Source organism: Scyliorhinus torazame, chromosome 15 (genome assembly GCF_047496885.1).
Source record: "Scyliorhinus torazame isolate Kashiwa2021f chromosome 15, sScyTor2.1, whole genome shotgun sequence".
Classification (NCBI taxonomy): domain Eukaryota; kingdom Metazoa; phylum Chordata; class Chondrichthyes; order Carcharhiniformes; family Scyliorhinidae; genus Scyliorhinus; species Scyliorhinus torazame.
In genome coordinates, this window is record NC_092721.1 from 117,391,152 (window position 1) to 117,403,854 (window position 12,703).

The following is a 12,703-nucleotide window of genomic DNA, read 5'->3' on the forward strand; positions in this document are numbered from 1 at the left end:
TCCCCCTTGGCAACTCAGACCTTTCCCTCACTTCCTCCAGCCCCGTAAGCTTACCTTCCACAAATAGGTCTCGCATCCTCTCACTATCACATCCTCTCGACATCTCCCGTACACCCCATCCATCCTTCCAGTACAAACCTATGGTTCCCACATAGTGGAGGCAATACTGACATGTGCCCTAGTAAGTGCATCCTTAACAGATTTCAATTCTGAATTCAAGATTCCACCACCGGGCTGCTCATGTAGCTTCTTGGGGAAAACGGCAACAGGGTTGTCACCAGGGCTCTCAAACTCATCCCCTTACACGGGTCCTCCTCCAACCGGACAAAGTCCGACCTCCCTTCGCGACTCCATCGTCTCACCTTCTCAACGTTCACCTCCCAGTAATAATATAGCAGATTTTGGAGCATCAACACCCCCACTCCTGCCTTCAGCTTTGCAACAGGGCCTTACTGACCCGGCCGGAATACCGGCCGGAATTTTTCGATTCTCTTAGACTCACTTCTGCGGGATCAGATAGTCTACGGAGTAAAAAGCAACAAACTGCGGGAAAGATTATTGAGAAAGTCTGATTTAATGTTAAAAGGCCCAATCAGTATGTGTCGAGCAAGCAAACTTGCCAGAAATCGATTTTCTAAAATATTGGTCAATGAAAGTGGAGCGAAAACTAACAACGTGACCAACGCCATTAATGTTGTGGTACACCAAAAAAGAAACGTGCTCCAGATGGCAGCCATTTTGCACATGACATCATGAGCATCATGACGTGTCAATGTTATGGCAACGCCCACCAGATAAAAAAATGCACTGAGTTTGGAAAAACCTGTGTGAAGTGTCAGAAATTAAACCACTATGCATCTCAGTGCAGATCGGGAACAAATTTGCAGCAGTTTAAAAAGGTTAGTACAGTGAACAAGGGAAGAGCTGTGCAAGAAATAAGCATTAAAAAACATGTTAATCAAGCGATCAAACCTGACACCATGAAAGATGTATTTGAGCAGGAAGATTATTTCTTTGTTGAAACGGTGAAACAGAAAGCAAAGCAGACTTTAGATTCAGAAATGTCAACACAGATTTCCATAATTCAAGATAATGATGATTGGACGATTCCTTTAATAATAAATGGAACTAACAAAGAGGTGAAATTGGATACCGGAGCACGTGCTAACCTCATTAACCAGACAGACATGGCCAAATTAAAAACAAAACCAATAATTGATGAAAATGATTGTCAGTTGCAAGGACTATAATGGCAATGTGATTACCACAATGAGTACCTGCTACTTAACAGTTGAGGTCAAAGAGAAAAAGATTCTGATTAAATTTGAGATCGTAGAACCAAAAAGATCTTCATTGTTGGATTACAGGAAGATATAGACGAATGGTCAAATGGGTGATAAGTGGCAGATGGAATGTGACCCTGAAAAGTGTGAGGTGATACACTTTGGAAGGAGTAATTTAACAAGGAAGTATTCAATGAAGGTGTGACACTGGGAAGTTTCAAAGAACAAAGGGACCTAATCGTGTTTGTCTATAGATCTTTGAAGGCAAAAGAGCAAGTTAATAGGGTGGTGAAAAAGGCATTTGGGACACTCACTTTTATCAATCGGGGTATAGGTTACAAAAGCAGGGAGGTCATTATGGAGCTGTATAGAACTTTGTTGTGTCATAGCTGGAGTACTGTGTGCAATTCTGGTCACCACATTATAGGAAGGATGGAATTGCAACGGAGGGAGTGCAGAGAAAATTCACCAGAATGTTGCCTGGGATGGACCACTTAAGTTATAAAGAGAGGTTGGATAGGCTTGGGTTGTTTTCTCTGGAGCAGAGAAAACTGAGGGGTGACCTGATTGAGGTGTACAAGATTATGAGGGGCATGCAAATGGTGGATAGGGAGCAGTTCCCCTTAGTTGAAGGGTCAGTTACGAGGGGACAAAAGTTCAAAGTGAAGGGTGGGTGGTTTGAGGGGGGATTTGAGGAAAAATGTTTTACCCAAGAGTGATAGGTCTGGCATGCACTGCCTGGGAGGGTAGTAGAGGCGGGATGCCTCGCATCCTTTACAAAGTACCTGGATAAGTACTTGGCATGCCATTAACATTCAAGGCTATGGGCCAAGTGCTGGCAAGTGGGATTAGGTGGGCAGGTGTTGCTAACTTTTGGTTGACTCTTAAATGTTGCCCTTTGTATCTTTACTGAATTTGCTCTGTTTCTATAACCTTTGCTCTAGAGTCGCCAGGTATCTTTATGATACCGCCACGAGGTTCAAGTTCAAGTACTGATCAATGACTCAACACACCAATTAGTAAGATTCAAATCAAAACACATTTATTATACACAGTAACTCACTACTCATGCATAAACTCTACTTTCTAGACTATTCTCTATCACTAAAAGGCCTATACTTAGCTTTGGAATTGGCCCACCAGGTCAGGGGAACAAATGGCCTTTCGTTCGATCTGAGTCTGCAGGATTCAAAAGCTGGTATGGGCTGGTAGCTAGGAGCGCCTATCTCGTAGCGTGCGTTGACTGGAGACTTACTTGGTTGATGAGGCAGTTTCGACAGTTCACTCTCAAGGGTTGATTCGAGTTGCTGAGTGACCCTGCCAAGAAGACCGATTTGAACTTGGGGGCTTTACTTTATAGTCTCCAGGGGCTTCGCTCCGTTCAGGGGCAGACCCCATATCTGGTTCCAAGTGATTGGACTACGTTCCGATCACTTGGATCGATTTCTCCGATACTGGAGTTGTTCCCTGATCGCTGGGCGGTCCTTAAGTGTCCGTTGGCCTTCCTTTGTCTTGGCTCCTGCTGGTGCCGAGGAGTCTGACTTGGCCTTATTCACCTTAAATGTTTTGATTGTTCCCAGGGATCGTTCATTAGTATGCAGATGGCTGTGAGTTTCAGTGCTGTCTGGGCTTTTGCAAGTTCTAATACACAGGATTTTTGCACTTGCTAGTTTTTGCCTGTGTTGGCTGAATTTCCCTGTAGTCTTTGCGGACCTCCATTTTAAGTCAGGAAGTGGCCAAACCAGGTGGCTACCCAGGTCAGGGCCTTCCATGCGTCGGTGCAGACTCGATGGGTCAAAGGGCCTCTTCTGCACTGTAGTATTCTGTGATCCTAAGTGAAACCCCTTTCGGTTTGTGTAGAGCGCCTGTCATCTGCAGGTGCTCATAGGGTGACATGCATCCCATCGATCACCTCTGGACCAGGGGCATGTCGGTGATGTCGGCGAACCCTGCTGCCCAGGCATCCTGGCGGGCTCGGTCCACATTGAAATCGATGTATTGTGCCATCTTGGTGTATAGGTTCTTGGTGACGGTGCGGATACACCTATGCACCGAGGTCTGTGACATCCTGGGGGTCCAGAGCGTTAGCTTAGAAAGTGTAATAACTGAAGGAGATGTGGTGATATGCCTATGGGAAAGTGTGCAACCTCCAACCAGCAAATGGCGGTATAGTCACACCATGTGATCTCTTGACCAAGGTCATGTAACCTGTGACTCCGATAGAAGGGGAGACACATCCGGCCATCTTGAGAGGGTAAGGAGACATACATGTGAATGGTCAGTGCTAGGTGCAAGTTCCAGAGGAGTAGTTAGCAGACTCCATGATAATATGCTCTGTATCAGATTGCTATCTTACCACACGAGACTCAATAAAAGATTCTGGTTTGGACAAGTCAAAGTGTTTGGTGAGTTCCTTTGTGAAGTACAAAGGGCCAAACACAACAGGGGATATGGAGACCAAAAATAAGAGAACAACATCACCCTGCCTCCCCAAACGCAATGGTCTGATGTGTATTTGTTTCAATGCCAGAAGTAAAGCAAGTAAGGCAGATGAACTGAGAGCATTGATTAGTACTTGGAGCATGATGTTGTGGCTATCACAGAAACATGGCTAAAGTAAGGGCAGGATTGGCAGCTGAATATTGGAGGATATAGATGCTTCAGGAGAGATAGAGGGGGATGTAAAAGGGATGGGGGTGTAGCATTACTGGTTAAGGAAAATATTACAGCTGTACTGTGGGAGGACAACTCGGAGGGCTCATACAATGAGGCAATCTGGGTGGAGATCAGGTACAGGAATGGGGCAATCCCAATGTTGGGGGTTTATTACAGGCCTTCCAACTGCCAGCGATAGATAGAGGAGTAGCTAAGTGGAGAGATTTTGGATAGGTACAAAAATGTTTAACTTCCTCTATATTGACTGGGACTCACTTATTGCTAGGGGCTTGATGGGGCAGAGTTTGTAAGATGTATCCAGGAAGGCTTCTTGATGCAATATGTAGATAGCATAGTGAGGGAAGGGGTAGTAGTGGACCTGGTATTGGGGAATGAACCTGGACAGGTGGTTGAGGTTTCAGTAGGGGAACATTTTGGGAGTTGTGACCACAATTCCGTAAGTTTTACGTTACTTTGGATAGTGATGAGGGTAACCCTCGGGTTAAGGTGCTAAACTGGTGAATGGCAAATTATGATAACATTATACAGGAATTGAAGAATTTGGACTGGGTACGGCTGGTGGAGTATAAATCAACATCGGACCTGTGGGAGTTTTCAAGCGCCAGTTGATTAGGATTCAGTGAAGTCACGTTCCTGAGAGAACGAAGGATAAGTATGGGAAGTTTAGGGAGCCTTGGATAACGAGGGATATTGTGAACCTCGGCAAAAAGAAAAAGGAGACTTTTGTACGGTCTAGAAGGGTGGGGACTGTCGAAACTCTCAAGGCGTATAAAAACAGTAGGAAGGTACTTAAGTCGGAAATTAGGAGGGCTAGGAGGGGTCATGAAAAGTTCTTGGCAAGTAGGATTAAGGTGAATCCCAAAGCTTTTTATTCATATGTAAAAAGCAAGAGGATGGCCAGGGAAATGACTGGATTATTTAAGGACAGTGGGGGGAATCTACGTGTTGAGCCAGAGGAAATGGGCGAGGTACTAAATGAGTACTTTGCATCAGTGTTCACCAAAGAAAGGGACTTTGTGGAAGATGATTCTTGGGTAGGGTGTGTGGATAGTTTGGGTCATGTTGACTTCAAAAAGGAGGAGGTATTGGATGTTTTAAAAGACATTAAGGTAGATATGTCTCCTGGGCCGGATGGGATTTATAATTAATTAAAGACTTTATTGTCACAAGTAAGCTTACATTAACACTACAATTAAGTTACTGTGAAAAGCCTCTAGTCGCCACATTCCGGCGCCTGTTCGGGTACACAGAGGGAGAATTCAGAATGTCCAAATTACATAGAACATATAGAACATAAAACATACAGTGCAGAAGGAGGCTATTCGGCCTATCGAGTCTGCACCGACCCACTTAAGCCCTCAACTTCCACCCTATCCCTGCAACCCAATAACCCCTCCTGACCTTTTTGGTCACTAAGGGCAATTTATCATGGCCAATCCACCTAACATGCACGTCTTTGGACTGTGAGAGGAAACTGGAGCACCCGGAGAAACCCACGCAGACACTGGGAGAATGTGCAGACTCCACGCAGACAGTGACCCAGCAGGGAATCGAATCTGGGACCCTGGTGCTGTGAAGCCACAGTGCTATCCACTTGTGCTACCAAGCTGCCCATTTACCCAAGAATATTGAGGGAAGCAAGGGTGGCAACTGCTGGGGCCTTGATTGACATCTTTGTATCCTCATTGGCTACAGGTGAGATCCCAGAGGACTGAAGAACAGCAAATGTAGTACTGTTGTTTAAGAAAGGTAGCAGGGATAATCCAGGAAACTGCAAGCCGGTGAGCCTCACATCGGTAGTAGGTAAATTATTGGAGAGAATTCTAAGGGGCAGAATTTATACCCATTTGGAAACAAATGGACATTAGTGATAGACAGCATGGTTTTGTAAAGGGGAGATTTTTCCTCACTAACTTGACCGCACTTTTTGAGGGGATGACAAAGATGATTGATGAGGGGAGGGCAGTGGTTGTTTACATGGACTTCAGTAAAGCCTTTGACAAGGTGCCTCATGGCAGACTGGTACAAAATGTGAAGCCACATAGGATCAGAGGTGAGATGGCAGGATGGATACAGAACTGGCTCGGTCACAAAAGGCATAGGGTAGCAGTGGAAGGGTGTTTTTCTGAATGGAAGGTTGTGACTAGTGGTGTTGCACAGGGATCAGTGCTAGCGCCTCTGTTGTTTGTAGTATACATAAACGATTTGGATGAAAATGTAACTGATGAGATTAGTAAGTTTGCGGATGACAACAAGGTTGGTGGAGTGGCAGATAGTGTTGAGGATTGCCAGAGCATACAGCAGGACAGATAGATTGGAGACTTGGGCAGAGAAATGGCAAATGGAGTTTAATCCGGACAAATGTGAGGTCATGCATTTTGGTAGGTCTAACACAGAAAGGAAATATACCGTAAATGGCAAAACTCTCAGGAATATAGAAAGTCAGAGATCTGGGCGTTGCGGTCCACAGATCTTTGAAAGTCGCAACACGGGGGCGACAAGGGTATTGCAATGGTTAGCACTGATGCCTACGCCGCTGAGGATCCAGGTTCAATCTTGGACCCGGGTCACTGTCTGTGTGGAGTTTGCACATTCTCCCCGTTACTGCAACAGTTTCACCCAACAACCCAAAGATGTGCAGGCTAGGTAGATTGGCCACACTAAATTGCCCCTTAATTGTACAAAAATAATTGGGTACTCCAAATTTATTTTTAAAAAGAAAATGACAACACAAGTGGACAAGGTAGACAAGAAAGCATATGGAATGCTTGCCTTCATTGGACGGGGCATCGAGTATAAAAACTGGCAAGTCATGCTACAGTTGTATAGAACCTTGATAAAGCCGCATTTGTAATATTGCACGCAGTTCACGTTGCCACACTACCAGAAAGATGGGGAGGCTTTGGAGAGGGTGCAGAGGAGGTTTACCAGGATGTTGTCTGGTCTGGAGAGTTTTAGCTATGCAGAGAGGCTGAATAGACTGGGACTGTTTTCATTTGAACAACGGAGGTTAAGGGGCGACCTGATAGAGGTCTCCAAGGTTATGAGGAGCATGGATAGAGTGCATGGGCAGGCACTCTTTCCCAAGGTGGAAGGGTCAGTCACTAAGGGGCATAGTTTTAAGGTCTGTGGAACAAAGTTTAGAGGAATTGTGTGAGGCAGGTTTTTTACACAGAGGGTGGTGGGTGCCTGGAACGCGCTGCCTGGGGAGGTTGTGGAAGCAGATACATTAATGGCGTTCAAAAGGCACCTCGACAAATACATGGATAGGAAGGGTATAGAGGGATAAGGCACTAGGAAGTGCTGAGGGTTTTGGCCAAGGGTGGTAACATGATCGGTACAGGCTTGGAGGGTCGAAGGGCCTGTTCCTGTGCTGTATTGTTCTTTGTTTCTCCGCACTCGGCGACTGGAAGGACCCCGTGGAGTAAACGTTCAGGGTGACCGTCACCTTGACAGTCACCGGGAGTGGGTGTCCTCCCCCATACCCCCGTGGTGTCAGGTGTGCCATGATCTGGCAGATATGTCACACTGTCTCCTTGCTCAGCCGGAATCTTCGACGGCAGGCACAGTCTGGCATGTCCTCGATTGACAGGCGCTGCCGATACACAAGAGGCCTCATGCACCTCTTCTTCCTCGGCCTCTTGGGTGGCTGGCTCTCCATCCTGGGCGACTGCCTCCTGTCCCTCTGTGGCACACTCCACTGCTGCACGATCCGCTGCTGCAGCTACCTCCTCTTCGAGCCGCGCCTGCTGTACAACTGCAGGGCACCCCCCAGGGCTGCAGCGACTAGGAGGAAGGCTACCATTGTTAATTGAATTCCAATATCCATTGTCTGCAGGGGGTAAAAGGCTGACATGTTAGCATGGTGCATACCCCCATGCCCAACCAGGTCCAATGGGCTACAGTGCCCCAGTTGGGACTGCAAGCTCTGCCCCCATATATCTCTCCCTGCATCCCGCACCCCTGCCTAGCACTGTGGGGGCATCTGGCCCAGGCACCCATCCCTGAAGCCAGGAGTATGGTCAGCTGGCGCTGCTCTTGCCAGCGGTATGCTCTGCGGACCCCACCCGTCATCCCCATAGGAGCTGCAGAGGGTGTTGCTCTTGTGTGGGCTGTGTGATGCCCTGCCGGCAGGTGGCAGCCGGGGTGGCGGGTAGTATGGCGGAGGGTGGGGGTTGGGGCACATATGCGACCGGTGTACTCTGCAGAACCAGGGGATAAGGTGGGTGGTCAGTGGTGCGCGCAGCAAGTTGGCTTCCTTGAAGACCGTGACAATGGCGGTTCATGCCTGGACATCGACCCAGTCCTATGGAGGGTCACTGCAGCCATTCGGCCCTCGCAAGGCCCCCCCCAACCCCAGCCAGCCCGGCCAGTGCCTACACCAGCAGCCCACAGTCGCGCTTCTCTGTCTTATCTCCTCTCTATCACTCATCAGCCACGACGCCAGTCTCATGTTTTACAAAAGCACAAGCGAACCGTGCCTTTGGGAATATGGCCCATCAGAGGCGAAGAATCGTGGAGGCTCCAGAGCATACCGGGTCAGGCCTGCTAATGATATGTAAACGCTGTTTACTGTACTTGCGTTCCGAAACGCATTGATGCTGCTGTTGAGGCAACGACGATTTGCGATTTGGCGTCAAACTGGTGCCTGCCATGATTTCAACATTATAACCTATTCTCGCGTTACCCGATTCTGGCAACAGCCAACGGAGAATCCCACCCAAGATCTTCGGCTGCTTGCCCACATTGAATGACTTTCTCACTGCAGTTAGTTCCACCCCTGACAAGAACATTTTCAGTGACATTTTACAGCACCTGCTAGGTTTGATCTCTTCTTTGTTGGAATACTTACCTCTGTCAGATGGGCACAATATGTGGGTCCACAACCGATTTGCGCTGAGAGCCAGGCCAGCTGACTTATCAGTTCACGATTACGAGAGCTTGATTGATATGACTTCTGACTCCACACTAAATCAACACTTCACTGTACTACCTTGATGAATTTTTGGAGCAGCTTAATGTGCGAGCATTCTAATGTGGCAGTGAGAGAAGTTTGTGAACTCCTTCCTTTTGCCTCAACATATTATTTTGGAAGTGTTTTCTCCGAAAACACAGCCACAAATCAAAAACAGAAGCTGATTGAAGGCGACACCTGAAATGAGAATACAGCTCTCCAACGTCACCCCTGGCATCAGGGTGAGCAACAGAAGCAGCATCACTCCTCACACTGAAGATGACAGGCAGGTCAGCCTTCAGTTCTTAATAATAATGTTTTATTGGTGATATATGAACAGATATGGCTAGAAAGGACTTGTTTACATTTGATTTCTATGTTCGCACCTATCTCGCAGCAAAAAAGGGAATGTTTGGGTTTCCCCACTGCTGTTGAGAGGCCATTAGGGGTCTGTGGCTGGAAACATTTGCAGAAACCCTGCTGTAGCTAATTACCATTCTGACTATGCTGCCCCACAATGCACCATAAATGGCATCTATCCCTTTATTCTAATGACACTCTCCCCAGGATTTGTCAATCAGGCATCCGTTAGCATCTCAGAAAAAATGTAGATTGAATTATTGATCTGAATTTTGCAAAGAATGATACATGGTACAAAAATTCAGTACAGCCTTAACTCACTAGTTGGATTGTTTCCCCGTCTGCCAGAAACTGCCAGACAAATTGTGTTGTACTCTGAAGTTACAGCCTGTCTGGAGTGAACCTAGGATGGAATAGAGATTTTTAAAACCTATCTATAAGCAATCCCTGAGCGATGAACAGGGATTTCATTCCCAGACTTTGCAAGAGAAATAAAACGGGCAACAGCAAGTCAACACCCTGGCCGTAGTTTTGCACCCACATCTGCTGTGGGCATGAAAGGCGATGCAGGCAAAAAATATTACGAGATTCAGAAAACATGAATCTTGCTGTTGAGATCATGATTTTGTATTTTCCCTGCCCCTCACCGGTGACGTGACGAGGTAACCACCCAGGAAGGTCCGGAACAACATTTCAATACATTAACAAATCATTATAATAATAATCTTTATTGTCACAAGTAGGCTTACATTAACACTGCAATGAAGTTATTGTGAAAAGCCCTAGTTGCCACGTTCCGGCGCCTGTTCAGGTACACTGAGGGAGAATTCAGAATGTCCAAATTATCTAACAAGCACGGCTTTCGGGACTTATGGGAGGAAACCGGAGCATCCGGAGGAAACTACGCACACACAGGGAGAACGTGCAGATTCCGCACAGTTAGTGACCCAAGCCTGGAATCGAACCTGGGACCCTGGCGCTGTGCAGCAATAGTACTAACCACTGTGCTACCATGCCAACGGGCAGTCCCGCCCTAACCTCCCCCCGATTGCATAATCAAACCTCACCGGCGTGACGTCATGCTGGCGCGGTTTACAACAGGTTTATAAAAACAGGAACTTGGCAACCTCACCTCCAAGGGGGAGTTTAGAGGTGAGCGTGCAGTTGGCCACTACCCAACAGGGAGCCCATGGGAGAGAGGGCACCAGAGAGCTCTGGCATGGTGGGGGTGGGGTGGTTGAGTATTGGTCTGGAGGGTTATTCACTGGTCCGAGGAGGGGAGGGTGAGGTTGTGCGGGCGGTGTGGTGGAGGGTTGAGTGGAGACCTGAGAGGGAATCCTGATCCTGTGGGGAAGTTGCTGGAACCAGGGCTGGCACTGGGGCAGCACAGGGAGCAAAGACAATGTTCCTATCTAGGGAAGGGGTGAAAGGCAGTCTTGGGGGCTGCTATTGGCATGACTTTGAAAAGGGGGTGGAGTCTGGCCCTCATAAGAGAGCAAGGACATTTTCAATGAGAAGGCAATAAAGCCAGACGTCATCCACCTGCGGCTGGAATTCACAGCTGAAGGTCCTGTGTAATCTCAAGGGCCTTGGCACTGGGCGGGGAAGCCTGGAGAGCTGCGCTGGGTGGGTGTCCACAATACAAGGGTAGTGAGAGGCATTGGGGGGCACGGTATGCCTGCCACAGGAGGATCTTATTGAATCCAAATTCAAATTCAACCATCTACCATGGTGGGTTTCAAGCCTAGAGCCCCAGAGCATTGCTCTAGGTCAGTGGACTACCAGCGACCATGGAGGAACCTCCCTTGCTTATTAACATTCCTTAACCTTGATGGAGAAACCAATTATGCCCAGTTACTTAGATCTAATGTGTGCTGGTGCCTCTGATTGGCATTCACGAGTTAACCCTTTCCAGGATGAGCTCCTCATTCCATGAATTCCAAGGCTTGTCCTCATCATGTGCTGAGAGAACACACAGATGTAGTGCAACCAAGACAATGGCCAATGTTTGCAGAAGGCATCAGGCCGCCCAGTTCCAACATGTGTTGTTGCCCTCGTAGGCTATGCCCCCCCCCCCCCTCCCCCCCGAGGTCTGCACACAGGGCTCTGCAGTTAACTCATTGGCTTCATGAATTCACCTTTCAAGAGACCTGAGAGTTAAAGAGCATACCAGGGGTAGACGGCCACCTGTCATACTGAGTAGATTGAGGTCCGGGTGCAGTCTTGGCCTGTGTGGAAGATAGTAAGTAAGAAGACAAGCACAGCAGTCACTGGCCATCAGTAGGAGGCTACAAGGGCTGGATGGGCAATGGGCAGGAAACCTCAGTGGTCACACATTCTCTTTTTTCCATTTCAGCCCTTGCACAGATATGATCATGGAGCCTGTAAAGTTGGCAATTATCCAACTAACCATGAGGCAGGAGAAACAACGCCAGTGTCAACATGTGGCCGCACAGAAGCAGGAGAATATCCCTGAAGGGATGGCAGTACCTGGTCAGCTGCTAAACGTTGCACCCCAGGGAGGGGTAGCTCGGAGTCTACTGACGGCAGATGACGTCCCTGAGGATGAGTGAGAACCAGTGCAGGAGGAGACTCCAGATGTCCAGGGCACTGACACTCACCTTTGCCAGGTTCTGCATGTTGGCATCACATGACCTCTGAGGCCACCCACTGCCTGTCACCCAGAACTGCTCTAAATTTCAAACCCAGTGGCTCTTTTCAAGGCCCCACCAGTGACGTTTGTGGCATCTCCCAGACCTCTGCACATAAGTGCATCAGGGAGGTCACCGATGTGCTTTTTGTGAGGGTGCATAACTACATTAATTTTGACCAGGATCAGAGCTAGGTTTTGCCCGCATAGCTGTCCAGTGTGCCATAGATTGCACGCATGCGGCTCTGCATTCCTCTTAGCATCCTTTCATAAACAGCAAGGTCTTCCACTCCTTGAATATCGAGGCTGTCTGCTACCATGCCTGCCGGTGTCTGCCAAGTTCCTGGGGAGCATCACAACAGCTACATCCTTGACTGATTTCAGATACCGGAGGTATTTCAGGGATCTCAGCAGTTACAAGGTTGACTCCTCAGAGACAAAAGGTATCCCCTCAGGCCGTGGCAGTTGATGCCTCTGCGGAGGCCACAGAGTGTGGCAGAGACATGTTACAATGAGGCTCATGTTGCAACTTGTGCATTTGTAGAGCAGATTATCAGCACCCTGAAGAAGTGGTTCCAGTGCCTGGACCGGTCAGGTGGAGCCTTCATGTGTAGCCCCCAGAGAGTTTTGCACATCATTATGGTGTTCTGCACCCTCACAACCTGGCACAGCAACAGGCCAAGGAGCTGGCAGGGGAGGAGATGGACGAGCAGAACATCTCTTCTGATGAGGAGGACGTTCAGGAGGGCACCGAGGGAGAACCCCTGGAGGAGGTAGAGG